Here is a 20,183-nt window from a genome sequence, read left to right as displayed (position 1 = left end):
CCTTGCTGTGATGGCCTTTTGGATTGCCACTGTCTTTTGAGCAGTTTCTGCTTCTGTAAGCAACCCCAGTGAAGTTCACTGCTTGCCCTGTGGTCTTGGTGGTGTCCCTGCTTTGTTTTACTCTCCGTTCCCTGACTGAGATGAGTAGGTTTACTCTGTGGGGTGATGAGAGTCACACAGCAAGGACCTGAAGACAGGAACACAGGAGGGAGCCGCCAGCCTGGTCGAGTTTCCCTGAGTGTTAGCCGTGTGTCACAGACCTCTGGCCCTGTCATATTTCTTCCCCACGGTCTGCTCTTCATCAGAGCCCTTGTCTGAATCCTCTGCTTCACCTGTTCCTCCCTGAGATGGAGACCCTTCTGTTGTGATAATGAACTGGGCTTGGGCCACTCAGCACTGCCAGCCATTTTCACTGCTTCAGCCCAGAGCCAACTGAAGGGACTGGTATTTGGCACAGGACACCCCAAGAGTAAGTTCTCAGAACAAAGGATAATTATTTGCCCCAGAGGGACAAAGGGCAGGGAATAAGAGATAAAGACAGGGCAGGCTGGAGAGATGGCCCGGCTCACTTCTCTCAGCAACCATATGGCAGCTCACAACTGTCTGTAGCTCCAGTTCCGGGGTCTCCTCACACAGACAGACATGCAGACAAAACACCAATGCACATAAAAAACAATAATAAAGAGACAAAGACAGGAAAAAGGAACAAGGTGGGAAGGGATGGGATATAATGAGAGCAGATAGACCTGCTGGGGACTTGGGTTCTGGAACTCCCCTAGCCCAGGAATGGCTGCAGAACAGGAAGGACAGGTGTCACAGGGTCTGCCACACGGTTGAGTACTGAGGATGTAACCTAAATGCCATCAGTTTTTATAATGTCTTGTCTCTGATGTCGTGCCTTAAGCAGGAACGTTCCCATTCACCAAGTCCATGCAGTAAGTACGCCAGGTGCCTGCCACTGCTGAGGAGCTGTGGGTGCATTCATTCATTTCTTCCTTACGACAGCTTGATAGGTTTATAGGTTTCTGCCAGCACAAATGGCCAGATCAGACCAAATTAAAACCAGATAAATGCAGATTTATTGGACATCGCTCCCAGGCAGGTTCACCAGTCCCAGAGAATGGCACTAGGGAAGTCGAGTGCCTGGGATAAGGCAGCGAGGTTTTTTTTTTGTTTGTTTGTTTTTCGAGACAGGTTTCTCTGTGGCTTTGGAGCCTGTCCTGGAACTCGCTCTGTAGACCAGGCTGGTCTCGAACTCACAGAGATCCGCCTGCCTCTGCCTCCCGAGTGCTGGGATTAAAGGCGTGCGCCACCATCGCCCGGCTGGCAGCGAGGTTTTATAGATCATAGGCAAGGGGTGATATGCCGGCCAGAAGCTGGGACTGTGCCCAAGTATGGTCAAAAGCTAAGCTGCTGGGCGGGCACTTGGGTGGACTGGCTTCGTCAAAAAGGTGGATTCCATCTACTGCCAGAAATTTAGAACTGGGTTTTTAGGGCCATTCCTTTGTTCAGTTTTCTCAGAGTGGGAGGCGTTGGGGAAATAGGGCCGATGAAGTTTCCCGGTTTGTACAGAGGCAAGCAGGGGTTTCAATAGGACAGTGCCATGTCAGCACGCTTCTTTAAATGTTAGAGGAACAAGGAAAGACGGGCCCCAAGAAACACCTGCACAGGAAGAGATCTGTCCACAGTTAAGAGAATTAAGGAGACAGGGAAGAAGAGGAAGTATGGCTCGCTAATGTGAGGCAGGGAGGAAGACCCCAAAGGAGCAGTCACAGAGATGCAGAGAGAGAGAGGAGTGTGGATATTCGTAGAGAACAGGGATCCACACAGGATGGCAGCCGGGATGTTGGGGGAGGGCAGAGGAAAGAGGAAGGGGATGGACAGAAGGGGCGGGTGTCAGTGAGGAGACAGGAAGCCACGGCACCAGCAGCTGTTGTGTGCACAGGCAACAGTGGTCAAAGAGGACAGAGAGACTGCGGGAGAGGGAGATCAGTAGTGGTCAAAGAGGACAGAGAGATTGCGGGAGAGGGAGATCAGTAGTGGTCAAAGAGGACAGAGAGATTGCGGGAGAGGGAGATCAGTAGTGGTCAAAGAGGACAGAGAGATTGCAGGAGAGGGAGATCAGTAGCGACAGAACAGGTACATCTGACAGGTGACAGCCTGCTCCATTTTGTTCTCAGCCATCGGGTGCATATGGTCCTAAGCAGTGGGAGAGCAGAATCTGCACTGGGAAGGAGCAGAGTCCTGTTAGAGGCATGAATTAGGAGTTCAAAGAGCATCTGCTGGGATTCCCAAGTCAGTGTGAACCAGAAAAAAAAGAATTTATTAAAAGCACTTCCCAGCTCTATCACAGAGGGTCACAAGAGTCATGTGAGCCATGAGTTCATGTGTAACTTATGAAGCCTACCGTTTTCAACATTTTATCCTGTGCCGTCACTGGCCTTTGCTTCACATGCAGCCTGTGGTTAGGAGCTCCCAGACTTTCTGGCCACTGTCTTCTTTGATGTCTTCATCCTGATTCCTCTCCCCACCTCCCTCCCTTGCCATAGTCTGTGCTGGAACCAGTGACCACCAGTCTAGGCTCTACAGAGACAGGGTGTACAGTGGTTACACTCAGAGAGTGGGGAGCAGACACCAAGAGAAAGAGACTCAGAGTCAGACCCAGAAAATGAGGGCTCTGCCCCCCCCCCCCTCAAGGTCCAGAAAGCAGGAGACAGAAAACTAGCAAAAAAGCTAGAGAGGGGAGGCAAGAGAGTTAAGAGGGTTTGTTGTTCCTGCAGAGAACCTCGGTTTGCAGAGGAAATGGTGACCACAACCTTCTGGAACTCCAAATTTCATGGAGATACTGGCAAGCATGTAGTACAGGAACATACATGCAAGAAAAACTCACTTCATATAGGATAAAAGAAGTAATTTTTTTTGTTTTGTTTTTTGTTTTTCGAGACAGGGTTTCTCTGTAGCTTTGGTGCCTGTCCTGGAACTAGCTCTGTAGACCAGGCTGGCCTCGGACTCCCAGAGATCCGCCTGCCTCTGCCTCCCAAGTGCTGGGATTAAAGGTGTGTGCCACCACCGCCCGGCGAAAAAAGTACATCTTGAGAGAGAGAGAGAGAGAGAGAGAGAGAGAGAGAGAGAGAGAGAGAGAGAGAGACCTCCTGCCGGCTGCCGTCGCCCGGGAACTCTGAAGCTCTCTGGGCTCTTCAAGAGTTGCTGTTGGTGAAGAATTAGGGGAGAGAAGGCACCTGGTGCCCTGCGTGACTGTCCCTTGGCAACGGAGGCAGAACAGGGTCTGGGGCTAGGGAGGTTTTTGAGGTCCCGGCCAAGAGAGGTTCACCAAGTAAGTGTCGATTGTGGGAGAGCCAGGCTGTGCGTGGACGGCACTGTGGAGTGGGAGGCTGGAGGTGTGGGGTGTGAGTGCCGCGAGGTGGAGTTATAAGAAAAGTGGAGGCGCTGGATGGCGGCTGCGACTGTGTGGACCTGGGATGGTGAGTCAGGAGCTTTGAAGTGGAGTGGTAGCTGTAGCAGAGCGATGGTTAGGGCGGGTGACGGCGTCCCAGTTGAGGAGAGAGGACTAGGCTGCTGGGTAGGCTCTGGATGACTGGGTTAGTGGTAGTCCGCTGTCGCTGTGCACCCTGGGCATTGGGTGCATGAGGACCAAAAGGGACTGGACCCTGCATGGGCCGGGAATCGAACCCGGGCCTCCCGCGTGGCAGGCGAGAATTCTACCACTGAACCACCCATGCCATGGCCTGGCCTGGCAGCTGGGTTCCAGGACCAGCTAGCTCCTCTTTTCCCCCTGACACCTAGATGCCGGGACTTGGCCCCATGGACCAAGCAGGCAAACACAAGGGCCACGGACAAGAGAGTCCCGGGACCAGACTGAGGCTTCGCGGCTGAGCCGCGACTCTCCCATCTCCGGGACGCCTAGGTCCCACATCAACCCTGCTTCTTCCTGCTGCCAGCCGAGGAGCTAGCGAGCCAGCGAGCTTGCGGGCCGGTGGTGCGCGCAGCAAGGGTCGGCAAATGTGCGCTGGCGACGGCCACCTGCGCACAGAAGAAGCCTGGACGAGCACAGCCCGAGAGGATGGGCGCAGTGGGCTTCTCCCGCAGGAGCTGGAGGAGCAGGAACGAGCGGGAAAGGGGTGGTGAGCTCGAGGGCCGGGCCAAGAAGTGCCGGTGTCGGGTAGGGATGGATGAGGTCCTCTGTTGGCACTGGGCCGGCCGGCTGGGCTGGCGGGGTGCTCAGGATCGGCGCCCTCAAGGAATCGAGCCTCTCCCTCCGCACCCCCCGGAGGTGGCTAATTTAGCAAGGTATCCAGCACGCGCCGCTGCCGCTGCCCTCCAGTAAGTGTCGGGTGTTCAGAGCAGGGCGCTCCTCCAGGCGCAGGCGTGTGAGAAGGTTGCGGGCGTGAGGGGAGTTTGGGCGGCGTCGGAGAGGCGGTGGAAGGAGGCAGTCACAGGTTTGGTGGGGTGGGGCAAAAAGGCGAGGCTGTCAGGAGTGGGATTCGAACCCACGCCTCCAGGGGAGACTGCGACCTGAACGCAGCGCCTTAGACCGCTCGGCCATCCTGACTACGAGTGTGAACACGCGGCGGATCTGTCGTGTCGGGGCACCCGGGCTAGTGTGGGTCTGGGTGATCAAGCTGCAAGCGTGGAGCGGTGTCCACCGGGTCCACGTCGAGGTGTTACTAGGCGCCAAAGTCGTTCCCTGTCTCGTCCCGGTCCCGGTCCCGTTTCCAGTTTGGCTCCCCACACCACCCCAGCCCAGGCGGGACCACCCAGGAACGGGACCAGAGTCTCCCGCGGGCATGGGCGGGACTAGGGGGCTGGGACGCGGTGGTCGCACGTGGCTGCGGGTCTGCGTCCTGGTGGGAGGGGCGTTTGGCCGCGTCGGGGAGACTTTGGGGATGGGTGCGGAGGTCCGCGGTGCTTCAGAGGGAGGGAGGGTGGCGTCGTCGTCGTCGTCCTCGTTAGTATAGTGGTGAGTATCCCCGCCTGTCACGCGGGAGACCGGGGTTCGATTCCCCGACGGGGAGACACATCATCCTTTTTAGCCAGACGGCGGCCCTTGGCCCGTTGGTCATCCTTGCTTGCTTGGTCCCTCGACCCAATGCCAGGACAGTGGTCCTCTGGCCCAAGAGCCGGGCTCGGGCCGCCCACTGCCAGGCGGGCCCACATGCCTCCCGGCCGTCGGGTCCCTAACCTGGCGCTTGGCCCAGGGCTCTGACGCCTGGGGAGGCGACTTACACACACACACACACACACACACACACACACACACACACACACTGAAGAGGCGGCCGGGCGTGTGTAAGAGCCGGGGGCGTGCGACCCTCGGTGCCTGAGCCACCGCTGTGCCAGGCGGCTCTGGGTGGTGACGTGCCCGCTCGGTGTTGTCCCGGCTGCTCCCTGGCTCCTGTGGCCCTTGTTGCGTGAGCTGCCCTGGCCCGGTTGCTGCAGTCAGGAGGCGAGAGCGCCGCGCAGCACAGGGTGGCATGGGACGGTGAGGAACAACGCGTGCTCGGCGGCGGAGGCCCAGTTGGGGTTGGCGTGGGTGTCGGTGTCTTCGTCGGTGTCGGCTTCGGCTTTGACTTTGAGGTTGGGGCAGGGTGGGAAGACCTGGTAGGCGACCGCGACATCGTCGCTGTCCGCTGGCTGGCGGCAGTCCCCTGCGTAGTGTGTGTGTGTCATCGTGTCAGTGTGAGTGAGTGTGTGTGTGTGTGTGTGTGTGTGTGTGTCATCGTGTCAGTACGGCGTTGGTGGTGTAGTGGTGAGCATAGCTGCCTTCCAAGCAGTTGACCCGGGTTCGATTCCCGGCCAACGCACAGGATCCGCCTTTTGCCAAGGTTCAGGGCCGACAGTGGCCCTGTTCTGCGGCGACTCTCCGCCTGTCCCGAGACTGCACTGCGCCGTGGCGGGCCGAACGACCACACAATGGGAGGAGGTTCTAGACCTTTTGAGAGTGTGGCGTCTTAGCGGGAAGTGGCGCCCGGCTTGCCGGAGAAGCGACAGAGGGCACCGGGCACCAGACGGGCAGGGCCAGGGGGCACGGGCAGGCGCCGATCGATCGCATGGGCGCCCAATGCCAGCCGCGTATTGCCGGCCGGGCAGGCGGGAGGGCGGTTGGGGCGAGCGGCTGGTAGTCAGTCAACTTGGCAGACTGGCTAAGATTCTGGCTGCCCACGAGAGGCGCGCACCGTCAGACTCTGTCCGTCGCTCCCTGGTGGTCTAGTGGTTAGGATTCGGCGCTCTCACCGCCGCGGCCCGGGTTCGATTCCCGGTCAGGGAAGTTTCTCTTCTTCCACTCTGTAACTCTCTGTAACTCTCCCCTTTCTTGACACCTGTCAGGCCCCAACCTCACCTCTCTCACTTTTTGCCCAACAGCGTCGCCGCGACACCCTGCTGGCATCTTTGCCTCCGGACACCTCGCCACCTCGCCCCCTTCTTGACACTTGTCCTGCCCTGCCCTGCACGGGGGGGAGGCACTATCCCCACATCACCTCTCTTACCTATTGCCCAAGAGCGTCGCCGCCAGTCCCTGCTGCTCCGCTCCACTCGTAAGTACGTACACCCTCCCTTGCAACCCAACAGCCTGCAGCCTCACTGGCGCTTTCTACCCGCATACTCACCACCCTTTTCCTTGCTTCCCACTCACGCCCACCGTCTTTTCCTGCACACACCAAATCCTCAGGGCCTGTCCAGCTAAGCCCTGCTGCGGCCCGACACACCCAGCCTACACACCGCCATTATCACACCGACGACACACAAACACCCGACACGCAGCGCTCTCGCGCAAGCTTCCGACCCACTCATGGAGCCCACTGAGTCTCCACCTCATTCTATCGCCTGCTCTTAGGTCTCCAAGAAACAGTCTTGCTTGCCCTACCTGCCACACCTGCATCACACGCTCCCTGGGACCTTTCCTCTGCTCTTCACAACTGAGCGCCGACTTCAAGCAAATGCAGTGATTCGTTCCAGTCTACAGTGTGTGTGTGTGTGTGTGTGTGTGTGTGTGTGTGTGTGTAAATATGTCTGTCTCTCTCTGTCCTCTGTGTGTATGTGTGTGAGCGTAGGCATGCGTATCTTGCAAAACTCCAGGGTCTCTAAGTGATCGTTTATGGTGGCAGTGTTGATATGGAATCGGGAGGAGAGCGCGTGTCCGTCCGTGGGTGGGGGTGCTCTGTGGGGTGGTGTTGATTCGGTGCTGAAAACAGACAGGGTGAATGCGGAAAGCACCTGGTGTGGTTACTAAGCTTCCGCATCGCCGCAGGGCGGACAGTGCCCGACCCTAGGCCCGATTTCCTAGAAAGCCCCCAGAATGGCTTGGGGGTAGCTGAGGCCAAGCCTGGCTCTTTTAAGGCCGCTGTTTCTGCGGCTCCTTGTGTGCGCGGACAAGCGGTGCAGGTACCTGTGTGAGTCGGGAAATTGGAGCGGAACCTCTGCCCACCTAGGTTTTGGGTCCGTTGCCGGGTGGGTCCCCTCGGTCGTGACCCTGTCAGCAGGTCCGGGGCACGGAGACAGATGGTGGTGTGCTTACCGCTGGGTTCGGCTCCGCCTCGATGGGAGGCATAGTCTGTGCCCACTCGGGGGGGTGGGGGGGCAGACACGCCTTTTTCCCACCCGACCTCAACCCAGTCCCGCCCTGAAGCCTTCCCAATAGATGACACGGAGAGATACCCGTGTCGAGCTGGATCTGGGAAGGGTCTGTCCAGCAAGCTGCCGGGCCAGTTGTGTGGTTCCCATGAAAAGGCTATGGGAAAAAAAGACATCGGAGAAGCCTACGCTGGCAGGTGTCCGAATGGGGCCGTCGCATGCCAAAGGCAAGGATCCACGCTTGCCTCTATGCTCCCTGGTTTCTCCTCAGCTCGGCCCTTCTGGCTGGAAAGAGGGACTCTGCTTGGAGAAAAGGTCTTTCTAGCATGTGCCTGCGATGAACGATCGAATGATTGCTGTGGGACAGACAGCAGACAGGCGGTAGGGATGGTGGTTGGGGTGCGGGGGCAGAGCCGGGGTGGTTGTGGCCAGGGGCGTGCCATCCTTGGGCACGTGGTCCTGAGGTGTAGGGCAGCAGGCTGAGCAAGCCAGGTGGGAGCACCTCCCCCACCGACAGCTACCTACCGCATCAGGTCCTGCCTCTGCTTTCCTACCGGGGCTGCCCTCTGTGAGGGACTTAGGAGCCCAAGAAACCGACACTTCTCCGCCCAAGCTGCCTTTGGTCGTGGTGTTTGATGGCAACAATCCCAAGCCTGACTCAGACTGAAATAGGTACCAGGAGTGGGGTATTGCTGGGACAGAGCCGATCCCGTGCTTTCGGGAATAAAAGGAGTTCTTGGGGATGAACAAGAAAGGAATGGTTATGGTTCAAAAAAACGCCGGCTTGCCGGGCGGTGGTGGCGCACGCCTTTAATCCCAGCACTCGGGAGGGAGTGGCAGGCGGATCTCTGAGAGTTCGAGGCCAGCCTAGTCTACAAAGGGAGTTTCAGGACAGGCTCCGAAGCTACAGAAAAATCCTGTCTCAAAAAAACAAAAAAAAGGGGCTGGAGAGATGGCTCAGTGGTTAAGAGCATTGCAAGCTCTTCCAAAGGAGCCGAGTTCGATTCCCAGCAACCACATGGTGGCTGACAACCATCTGTAATGAGGTCTGGTGTCCTTCTGGCCTATAGACATATATGCAAACAGAATAGTGTGTCCATAATAAATAAATAAATATTTAAAAAAAAAAAAAAAAACAAACAAAAAACCGCCGGCTTCTGTGCCGCGTTGGGGCAGGGTCAACCGTGCTGCTTGTTTCTGGAGAACTTAACAAAACCCTGCACTCATCTGGGAAGAGAGACTCTCAGCTGAGCAGATGCCTCCATGAGATGATTTTTTTCCCCCTTTTTTAAAATTGATATTCAGTGAGCTCTACATTTTTCTCTGCTCTCCTCTCTGCCTCTCCCTTCCCCGCTTCAACCTTCCCCCAAGGTCCCCATGCTCCCAATTTACTCAGGAGGTCTTGTCTTTTTCTACTCTCTACTTCCCATATAGATTAGATCTATGTAAGTCTCTCTTAGTGTCCTCATTGTTGTCTAAGGTCTCTGGGATTGTGGTTTGTAGGCTGGCTTTCTTTGCTTTATGTTTAAAAACCACCTATGAGTGAATACATGTGATAATCTTTCTTGTCTGGGTTACCTCACTCTAAATAACGCTTTCTAGCTCCATCCATTTTCCTGCAAAATTCAAGCTGTTGAGTTTTTTTTTCTTTCTGCTGTGTAGTACTCCATTGTGTAAATGTACCACATTTTCCTTACCCATTTTTCGATCGAGGGGCATTTAGGTTGTTCACAGTTTCTGGCTATGACAAACAAAGCTACTATGAACATAGTTGAGCACATGTCCTTGTGGCATGATTGAGCATCTTTTGGACATATACCCAAAAGTGGTATTACTGGGTCTTGAGGAAGGTTGTTTCCTAATTTTCTGAGAAATCGCCACACTGACATCCAAAGTGTTGTACCCACCAGCTTGCATTCCCACCAGCAATGCAGAAGTGTTCCCTTTTCCCCACAACCTCTCCAGCATAAGCTGTCATCAGTGTTTTTTATCTTGGTCATTCTTTCAGGTATAAGATGGAAACTCAGAGTTGTTTTGATTTGTGTTTCTCTGATGACTAAGGATGTTGAGCATTTCCTTAAAGTGTCTTTCAGCCATTTTAGATTCCTCTGTTGAGAGTTCTCTGTTTATGTCTTTACTCCATTTTTTTTTATTGGATTATGTGTTGTTTTGGTGTCCAATTTCTTTCTTTCTTTTTTTTTTTTTTTTTTTTTGGTTTTTCAAGACAGGGCTTCTCTGTGGCTTTGGAGCCTGTCCTGGAACTAGCTCTGTAGACCAGGCTGGCCTTGAACTCACAGAGATCCGCCTGTCTCTGCCTCCCGAGTGCTGGGTTAAAGGCGTGCGCCACCACCGCCCGGCCTCAAGGTTTCTCTAAGTCACACATTTGATCAGAATATGACGTGATCCTGGTCCCTACTCAGAAATAAATGTGCAGGAAACACAGCAGATGGTCCCAGGACCTGCTAGTGGAGATCAGGCTGTCTCTGCTCCCATCCATTTCCAACGCCCCCTTAACCCAACGCTTCCATACCTCAAAACCACCACCACCACCACCACCAGCAGCAGCCAGGGTAAAATCCCCATCTCTAAGCCACCACGTTGGGTCTCTCTTGCTCGGCTACCTTGTTTGAGCTGTGACTGCCAACAAGAGTCAACTGAAGAGCCCCACTTGGTTCTGTTCCTGGGTTCTCTTTAGACAAAAAAAAAAAAAAAAAGCTGCGGTGGTCACGACCACTCCCACTCGCCTTTGTTCAGGCTGGTCAAGGACTGACAAGTGGCAGAGGGCAGTCTGTCTCCTGTGGTGAGACAGGCCCTTTCTCTGCCGGTGGGCGGTGGTTGAGTCCGGTGACAGGTGAGTGAACGTTTTCGTTCGTGGTACCCACCGCAGTCGAGCACAAAGAGGATTAGGACCGCAGGAAGGGACACACGGTCCTAGGCTTGGGAGGCCAGAGAAGGTGCGCAACACAGAGTCTGGACACCCTGAGCTCGCTGGAGAAGGCTTTGAGCATTACCGGTCGATTGGGCCCGGATAGGGAAGCTAAGCTCCCTGGACAGACGACTTGCCAATGAGCAGCCTACATGAGCCTAGGTCTCAGAAGGCCAGGAGCCAGTGCGGAACCTGCGAGGAAGAGCCATCTTGGCACAGGAGAACATCCAATAGATTTGCTGCGCGGAGTCGACTTCCTTAAGTTTGCGTCTGTGTGTGTTCCTCATGAGTAGGGATTGTGTATGGGTGAGAGAGAATGAAAAACTACTCTTCACGGTCACTGGGTACTTAATTTAGTAGTCCCAAACAGTCTTCCTTCTCTGTACAATTACCGGGGGAGAGCGCGAACGCAGTCCCCCACTAACAGAAATTATGCAGTCGAGTTTCCCGCATTTGGGGAAATCGCAGGGGTCAACACACCCCAAGTGCAATGGGTGGGCCTCGCCCTGGGAGAACCACCTTCGTGATCATGGTGTCTCCCCTGCCAGGTAAGTATGCTTTCTTCCCTGGCAGCGCCCACTCAGCCCCACCGGCCCTCCGCTCTTAACACACGGTCACTTAACCGTGCCTGCTCCACGGTCTCCCCGGAAGCCTACTCGATTCTTGCGACCCGCTCCCACCCGCGGACCCGCGCTTCTTTTCTTCCACGCCAGTAGAGATCCTAAACATCGTTCGCGTTTTCGCAGTCGGTACGGACCCGGCAGCCCCTGCGCGACCCTTATCTGCATAGGCTCCGCCCACATTCGTGGCCTCAAGAAGGAAGTCATCCCTGTCCCTGGCCAACAAACGTACCCGCCACCTGGGAGGTAACGATGTCATCTTGCTCGGCTCCTTCTGGTACCTAATCTGTATAGATGACGCCCATCACCGACCCAGGGGAGATGCCATGCCCCTCCTCTTCACTCCATTGCCTTGTTGAACTTGTCTGCTTGCGGAGAGCTGGAGTGTTGAAGACCCAGAGACAAATCATCTTGAATTATCTTAAACCCCTAAATAGTCGCCTATGTCAGGCAGTTGGGAGAGAATCTGCAACACACCATCTTAGCCTGCAGAGAAGTGGTTCTCAACGTGTGGGTCGCAACCCCTTAAGTGGTCGCCTACGACCATCGGGAAACAGCGAAAATTACATTGCGATTCATAACAGTAGCAAAATTACAATTATGAAGTAGTAAGGAAAATAATTGTATGGCTGGAGTCACCACAACATGAGGAACTGTATTAAAGGGTCCCAGCGTTAGGAAGGTTGAGACCACTGCTGTAGTGTTATCGCTGTTAAAATCTTAACAGGGAGTTGGCAAAAGCCACAACATATTAAATGAGACCACGTTGAACTATGGCACATGTGGTAAGAAATTTCTTGGGAAGAGTGGGCTGGTGTCCACCTTTAATCTCAGCCCTCAGAGGCAGCCTGGCAATTTTGTTTCCGTTTTAAAACAAAAAGCAAGGTATCCAAAAGTCTGTTGTAACCAACAAAAGTACAAACATAAATTGGGGGGTGAAAGGAAAGAGGGGACACCAACCAGGGAGTCACCTGCAGACGCTTGCTTCTGTTATTTAAGCAAATGAAATCAGGGACCTAATGTGGCTTTCGCTTTTGGTACAGATGAAGCGCAGGACTCCTGATGTGTGTTGTGTAGGGAATATCACCATCCCCCGCCACCACGACTCCTGATGTGTGTTGTGTAGGGAATATCACCATCCCCCGCCACCCCCCGTGGGGTGCAGACTGTGAGCAGTTTATTCCCAAAAGTGAAAAGGTGCTGCCTAGAAATGCATCGAATGGAGGAGTGGCTTCTACAGTCGTCTGCAGCATACATTTATTTAAATGCAACCAGAATCTTTGGAACTCAAGTACAGGCCCTTAGAACTTTCCTGTAGGATAGGGATATGCACTGTAATTCCTATATCACCCAGTGGACAGGCAGCATGGGAGTCTAGTACACTCATGCACAGTCTTTTGATTTGGAGCTACCCAGCGATTAACTAACTGTAGGTTTAAGAGGGACTGCACACTCACACAGCCCTTTTCTTTCTCTTTGAAATAGGAGTATGTATAATTGCCGCGCCAGCGCAGCCTGGATGCCAAGACTGGCGGGGCGGGTGTGTGTGTGTGTGTGTGTGTGTGTGTGTGTGTGTGTGTGCTGGGATTGAGACACGGAGGCTTCTTTTCAGGTGGAAGAACAGCTACCTTTATTTTGCCCCAGCCTTTCATACCTCTACTGCTTCTGTGGAAAACCACCAGCCAGAAAGAACAGAAACATCCTTGTCAATTACGGACCACAAAGAAGTTCCGCTGTAGGTCAGGGGGAGTGAGGGCAGCTAGATCACAACATATATAATAAGAGGTTTAATAAGAGGCAAGTAAACTGGAAAACCAGGGGAGTTTGAGAATGTGGTTCCCCACTCAAGAATACCTCGTGCGTCTTCCTAAAGTCGAGGTGTAGAATTAGGGTCCTTTTCCTTTGGTTGTTTCTGTCTGGTTTCTCTGTTCTCTGAAGCTGTGCTGTGGGGGAGACTGAGCTGAATGGGCTTCCTTAGGAACTGCTTGGTTCTGAGACCCTGAACTCCTGTCAACCGGTAGCGCTGTAGATGAAGAGGAATGGGGGCAGTGGCACTAACCAGATCCTGATTCCCACCCTACTCACGGCAGGGAAGCAAACACTGGCCTTGGATTATTCTCAACTACTGGAAAGGAAAGCAGGCTTCGTAAAGACGGGCGGCTCTCGAGGCAAGGGGGGAATCACTGGAACTATCTGGATTTTCTTCTCCCTGGACAAGCAGCATGGCAGAAATCTAAGAGGTCTCTCTGGCCAGGCTTCCTTGGAGCTTAGTGTAGGACGCCCCAGAAAGCAATTGCGATTGTTGGAGGGCTCCGAAGTGCCTGTTAGTTTCTGCTCAAAACATGCAGTGTTGCTACCTGCAGGCAGCTGCGCTGTGCACTCAGCTGCATTCTGAGGGATGTAGCAACTTCTTCCTGGTAGAAACATTCCATGCTGGCTGGCATGGGGTGAGGACTCCTTAAGACACAGGATGCTCTACAGGGAGAGGAAAGGCTTCTAGCTTTCATGAGCCGTCACCCCTTTCCCACACTCCTGTAACACTGACTTGAGTGGTATCCTTACTTAGGTCTGGTAAACTTCCAGGGAGGCTTTTCAGAGCCACGAGTTTGAACTGGAATTAGCATTTCCCGTCTAATGAGCTGAAACTTCAGTGTCATGACAGGCAGAATTCGAAGGAATTCAGTGGGACAAGAGCCAAAACTTCTTGAGGGGCAAACCTGGCCCAGACTGATAGGGGAGAGGACTTGGGTTTTTTCATTGCCTAGCATGTAGGAGGCCATTTCCTCCTCCTGAACACTGAGAAATACACAAGATACTGTATTTACAGTTTACATATGGAGATAGTGGATTGCATTGCTGTCAGTGAAAATGGAGATGGATGGGATGGATTCTTTTGTTTATTGTGCTGTCAAGTACCACCAGCAGGGTGCATTGGTGGTTCAGTGGTAGAATTCTCGCCTCCCACGCGGGAGACCCGGGTTCGATTCCCGGCCAGTGCAGTCTAAATTTTTTCTTCTTTCCCTTCTGCCTACCACCCACCTGTAAGGTTTTCTGGTGTGAGCAGAGAAAACAGGATTAGGACCCAGTTCCATTCTTTCAGACTGTTTTTGGCTGAAACGTTGGCAGCGAATTTGACTAATAGAGGCTCAAGCAGATAAGTAATGTCTTCCGTGTGTCAAAGAGTCCAGGCACAAGCTTACAGATACAGAATATCGAATATCACCACCACAGCTCTTTTTTTTTTTTTTTTTTTTTTTTTGGTTTTTTCGAGACAGGGTTTCTCTGTGGTTTTTGGAGCCTGTCCTGGAACTAGCTCTTGTAGACCAGGCTGGTCTCGAACTCACAGAGATCCGCCTGCCTCTGCCTCCCGAGTGCTGGGATTAAAGGCGTGCGCCACCACCGCCCGGCCCACAGCTGTTTTCAAGTTCTTCCTGTTTCCGTTCAGACACCTTAGCCTGAGGTTTTTATTCTCATGGCAGAAGATGCCCACACACCGACATTCTAGGCAGGAAAAAGAGGATAAGACGGGCAGGTAGAAGGCATTCAAACATTTTTATTCAGAGGCTTCCGCCTATCTCTTTTAAACCATAGCAGGGAAGGGGGTTACTACCAGGTTTGTGGGAGTTAAAACCAACACAAGCCTTTAACCCCAGCATTCTGGAGTCAGAGACAGGAGAATCTCTGTGAGTTCTAAATCAGCCTGATTTAGGCCAGCCAGAGCTAAATAGTGCGGTCCTATCTCAAAAAAACAACCAGAAAGGTTTTCATCCCTAGGGATCCTGTCCTGAGGTTTCGGTATTACTGAATTGTAGCTTTTAAGTAAGAAGTTTTGGATAAGGGTTCCAATGTCTCACCAGCGCAAAAATTCTTCTGGGCGAGGACAACAGCCCAGATTAAATTCCATCAAGAAATTCTCTAATAAGGAGCGGGAGGAGGGGGCGTTCAGACTGAGAACTGTTCGAAGAATCCAGGTTTGATGCTCAGCAACCACAGAAGAATTCTCGATCTCCTCTCTTTCCTGTAGCTCCGCGTGACGACTCATCAAAAACCCTTCCGAACTCTTATCAGTTATTTTTCTATCAGCTACCTTTCGTGACAAATGATAAGAAGAAAGCCTGAACGCAGCTCCAGATATACTACGAGTTATGCAGCCGACTTCCCCGCTTTTGTGGAAGTCTCAGGTATCAGCACACGCCAATGGCACTGAGTCTCCAGGAAAATCCCCCTCGGGATAACAGTGCTTTCCCCACCGGGTGAGTATTCTGTTTCCACCCCCAGCCCCGACTCACCCCAGGAGCCCTGCCCTCTGAACGCACTGACGCTTTGCCCCGCAAGCTAGCGGACCTCCCCGCTCACACACGCTTCTCCTGCGCTCCTCTGTCACCCACTGACCCACGCTCTCTCCCACACCGTGCGAATTTCCTCGCGCTTCCAAAGTGAGTGCGGACACGGCACCACATGCACCCCTAATTTTCATAGTTCTCACTTCGCTCTAACTCCACCGATGGCTTCGACTCTCAAGAAAACGCCTCGCTCCTCGTCCGGACCTTTGATGCCTTGGATTCCTGGATGGGACTCAGCAATTCGGGTGTTAGTGAACAACACGGTCTTTCAGGTTCCTTATATGGTAACTGACTCGAGGGAGCAACTGGCATGCTAGCTCCATTTCTTCACTGAACATCTCAATCATGACAGCAGTTAGTCATCTTGAGATTTCCTGAGTAGATGCTCTGCGGTTGCGCTTAGGGAAAGAAGAAAGCAAATGGGTTTCAGCAGAAAAAAACCTTTCTGGTTTTTAGACACTAGACACTTTGACTTATAGCGACTTGGGAAGATGAAAACTGCAGATTCCTGGATCTAATGCCAAGAGATGTGTGCTTCCTGCTGTGCCCCAATGCACAGCACAGCACAGCGGGCAACAGAGGGTGGGGAGCCCATAGTCATTCCTTTTCTGCTCGCTTCACCGCTCCCGAGGGTCTGTCATTTTCTCTTCCTCCCCACACACCCCTTTCTTCCTCCTCTTTCTTTTCCTCTGTCCCCCTTTTCCTCTGTCTCTTCGTTTAGAAAATTGTTTTAAAGTAAACATTACTGAAGGGAAAGCAAGCATGTGCCTCTCAGGAATTTGTCAAGTGTTAGGAAAAAAGTTGAGGGGACCAGGAGAAAAAGCCTACACTATCCCTCGAGGATTCATCCATGAAACTGAACCTCCACCGTGTGCACTCTGGCTGCCATTAAAGTAGACGTGCCACTGTGGTTCCTGGTCCTTTTGCGGCAACATCCTGCTTGACAGTGGGAGAGTATGCCGGAGATTCAACAGTGACTCCAGACCTGGCCACAGTGAGGAAGGGGACGAGAAGCAATGTGCAGAGAGCTCAAGCACAGCAGCCTGGTGAGACAGCATTTACACCGGAAGCCCTGCCCCACCCTCCTTTAGAAAGCCTAGGTACTCCGTAGATTAGAGGAGAAAGACCACTAAAGCAAGTCATGGCCAAATTAATTAGAAGTCTTTTAAAATTTGTGGACACGGGCTGTTTCTCCCTAAAGACAGGGTTCAAGAGTTCAGCACTAGACATGGGGAAGATAAGGGATTTTATAGTTCAGAAGTAGGGGGTCCCAAACAGGTAGAGTCACAGAGGTTGGTCATAATAACCTCCTGAAACAAAGACATGGTTACAACGTAGTCGTAACAGGTGGTCATAACTTTTTGAAGCAAAGGCATGGCTGTCATTTCCTGAAGCAGGCAGCCCAGAACAATTTGTAATTAAGCTTACAGTGGGGCATAGCCCCGTCCTAGAGAAATAGGGATAACTGTAAACAGGAATGAACCAAGTTTGTTTTCTGCTGTACAATGGCTCTCGAGCCTAGGATGGAACCAGGCTGGTTCAGCAGCAGCTGTGAAGAGAGGACCAACTAAGACGGAAGATGAAGAAGGAAGAAGAAATGCCCCTGGTCATTTCACAGGCGCTGTCTCCTAGACCCTCTCTCCATGGCTCTTCTGCAGTGTCCAAAAGGCTGGAAATGACCCTTGGTGTGAGTACAGCCAAGCCATAACATAAACCCTACCATGTGGCTATGGTGCAGGCATCTCCACTATAGAAATAAACATCTGTGGAAGCCACCAAATAACCAGGAAAACAATCCGGTTTTTTAAAAAATTTGGAACAGTGTAAGCAACATAGTGCGCAAACTAAGTAAGATGTGCTCTTTTCCCAAGCAATAAAGTGGGGCGTGGTGTGGTGGCCCACACTTGTAGGCCCGGAGACTAAGTCGAAAAATTGAGTTCCAGGGCTGGAGAGATGGCTCGGTGGTTAAGAGCACTGACTGCTCTTCCAAAGGTCCTGAGTTCAATTCCCAGCAACCACATGGTGGCTCACAACCATCTATAATGGAATCTGGTGCCCTCTTCAGGCCTGCAGGCGTACATGCAAGCAGAATACTGTATACATAGTAGATAAATAAATCTTAAAAAAAAAAAAAAAAGAAAGAAAAAAAATTGAGTTCCGGACCAGTGTGGAATTCACAAAATCTAACATAAAATGTGGCAGTACTAGCACTGTGTGCAGTTGAGTGGTCATGCTGATGTTCTCTGTGCTGGTAACATCGTTGCCAGAGCAATCACTTAAAATTCAGGTACCTTGCTACTCTTGGAATGTCTCTGTCCACTACCTCATTTTGCAGATGAAAGGGAGGGGGGGCACATGACTTAGGGGTCCGAGGCTTAGCAAAGAGATAAAGATCTGTTGATCTAGAACTGGGCAGAAGGGCAGCAGTTTCAGGAATTTGTGAGTCTTACAGGTTTAACACGGATATCCCACCAGCAGGGTTAGGTGGCCCGAACCTTAGGAAGGTATCATTTTTTCGTGTTTATCCATCTGTAATTGACGATTGTGTTTATCTGTCAGACCTTGATAGAGGGGGAAAAAAGCTGTTTAAAATGACAGTAGGTGTCCCGAGGTAGGTGTGAACTTTGAACATTTCAATTAACTGTCCTCTGCAGGGCTGTACTCTTACAGAGGGTGTGGGCACCACAGACCAGACGGCACCTCCCGGATGCTACTGGATCCTGCTGTCTCCAGAGATTCCCAGGATTTAAGCTGACCTGGTTACAGCCAGGGCGCCCAGCAGGACTTGGAGAAGGAGTCCAAGTGCTGGGTCCTTAAAGACCCGGAGCAGGCACAGCGAGGTACTGGCCACCCCAGATGTGGCTGGATCCTCAGCAGCTCTCAGCTCTCAGCCTGGGCTGCACAGGCAGAACAATGGGTTTTCATGGGCGCAGAAAGTGAGGCAGAGGAAGGCTGAAAAGCAAGGGGACAACCGAGGCGTGAGAAGTGGTCTTGTAGCAGTCTCAAAGCGAAAGGAACCTCTGAGAATTATTACTGCAGAAATTTTGGAATGAATGATGTTTTAAAACAACAGCAACAACAAAAACCAACAACAAAGCCACCCGATTCTGGTTGCTTCTGTAGCCTGTTGATCTAGAATAGGGTTTGGGGGATTCAATTTCAAGAGTTTGTGAGGTCACACAATGGTTGTTTTTCTGGGTTGTATGCCCAGGAACATCGTTAGAATCCCAGTCAAAGCTGGTGCATGGTGGTTCACGCCTTTAATTCCGGCATTTGAGAGGCAGAAGCAAGCAAATATCTGTGAGTTCAAGGCCAGCCTGATCTGCATAGTGAGCTCCTGGACAAGAAGAGCCAAATTGTGAGATTCTGTCTTAAAACAAACAAAAAATTCCATCCATGATTCTGTTACTATCCTTTTCTTCAACTAAAAAAAAAAAAGTTTAAATTTACACCTATTTATTAGAGGCACATGGGTGTGGAGGCTGGAGGATGACTTTCTTTTCTCTCATAATGTATAAATCTCATTTCTCTTAAAACGGGACCTATTATTTGCAGTATCTATTCAATCTAAGCCATTGACTTTTGAGTGGTGATGATTAAACCCAAAGCCTTGTATATCCTCAACTTCTGCTCTAGCATAGGGAATACTTCCTGTCCCGAACTTACATTGTAAACCATTGTGGGTTTTTGTTGCTATTGTTGTTGTTGATTTGTTTTTGGGTTTTGGGGATTTTTGTTTTGTTTTGTTTTTGGTTTGGTTTTTCAAGAAATGATTTCTCTGTGCAGCCCTGGCTGTCCTGGAACTTACTCTGTTGTGCCATGGTGCACAGGACCATACAGTGAAAAGCACAGCTGACTCTCCTCTAGACTCGCCCACAGGAGTATCCCAGCGGAGGAAGCTCGATTTACAAAGCTTCGGGAATACTTGTCTTTTGAGTAGTTGCTGTCATTTCTGCTAAACCCTTGTGAAGCCATGGCGTCCCCCCCTTCCCATAGTGGGATTCATCCAGAAACACCTCAGCAGTGTTTCAACCATTCATTGAGCATAACTCCTTTCTGTACTGGTAACCGGATGACCTTTCCCCATTGTGGGGCCCTGGTGTGAAAGTATTCACTCAGTCAAAGAAACCTTCGTTCTCATAGGCAAATCTACCTAAAGCTACCCCCATCCCCCAATTATCTTTTATAGCAGGGCATCCAACAAGGAGAGAAGCCTTGCAAATAGATTGCATAGAACCTCAAAAGACAGGCACTGAAGGGAGACAGAGTCTGCCCTTACTGATAAGCAGGACAGGGTGGCCCCGGATTCTCTAACAACTGACTCAGGAGAGTGTAACCCACTGGCCTTTGCTCTACCCTAACCAGCTATCAATATTCTGTACTTACCTTATCTCGGTTTCATTGGATATAAGATCATAGTCCTAGAGATACAGGAAAGGTGCTTGGCTCTCTAACCCAGCCCGAGAAAGGAATTCCTGTTCACCTGGGTCAGCAGGTGTGAGTACCTCCGCTTAGCCTGGGGCTAATAATTTACATAAATTTCACTTTAACCCAGGGTGAAGAGATTCCCTTTCTTCAGCTAGCATTTGGCAAAAATACCAATAGGGATCAAATGCCATCCATTTTCCTCCCACCATGCGTGCTGGTTGCCATGGCTACCACAATCGCTGTGTTCCCAGCTGTGCAGGAATGGAAGTGTTTTTA

At 51.9% G+C, this 20,183-nt stretch overlaps 7 non-coding genes across 7 annotated transcripts; 4 read left to right on the top strand and 3 right to left on the bottom strand.

Annotated features, from left to right (window-relative positions):
- Positions 1 to 3,669: 3,669 nt before the first annotated feature.
- Trnag-gcc lies at positions 3,670 to 3,740 on the bottom strand. Its single transcript has one exon. It is a non-coding gene; the product is annotated as a tRNA-Gly (tRNA).
- A 747-nt stretch (positions 3,741 to 4,487) lies between these two features.
- On the bottom strand, positions 4,488 to 4,570 carry Trnal-cag. The gene has a single exon. It is a non-coding gene; the product is annotated as a tRNA-Leu (tRNA).
- Positions 4,571 to 4,961: 391 nt separating this feature from the next.
- Positions 4,962 to 5,033, top strand: Trnad-guc. Its single transcript has one exon. It is a non-coding gene; the product is annotated as a tRNA-Asp (tRNA).
- Positions 5,034 to 5,750: 717 nt separating this feature from the next.
- Trnag-ucc lies at positions 5,751 to 5,822 on the top strand. The gene has a single exon. It is a non-coding gene; the product is annotated as a tRNA-Gly (tRNA).
- Positions 5,823 to 6,214: 392 nt separating this feature from the next.
- Positions 6,215 to 6,286, top strand: Trnae-cuc. The gene has a single exon. It is a non-coding gene; the product is annotated as a tRNA-Glu (tRNA).
- A 4,622-nt stretch (positions 6,287 to 10,908) lies between these two features.
- LOC121451149 lies at positions 10,909 to 11,072 on the bottom strand. Its single transcript, XR_005974681.1, has one exon. It is a non-coding gene; the product is annotated as a U1 spliceosomal RNA (small nuclear RNA).
- A 2,992-nt stretch (positions 11,073 to 14,064) lies between these two features.
- Positions 14,065 to 14,135, top strand: Trnag-ccc. Its single transcript has one exon. It is a non-coding gene; the product is annotated as a tRNA-Gly (tRNA).
- The last annotated feature ends 6,048 nt before the right edge of the window (positions 14,136 to 20,183 follow it).

The sequence above is a fragment of the Microtus oregoni genome, unplaced genomic scaffold (genome assembly GCF_018167655.1).
Source record: "Microtus oregoni isolate MIOR12 unplaced genomic scaffold, Mior012 000007F_ref0000211, whole genome shotgun sequence".
Classification (NCBI taxonomy): domain Eukaryota; kingdom Metazoa; phylum Chordata; class Mammalia; order Rodentia; family Cricetidae; genus Microtus; species Microtus oregoni.
Note: the sequence above shows the minus strand (reverse complement) of the source record. Positions and strands in the feature narration are given on the sequence as shown.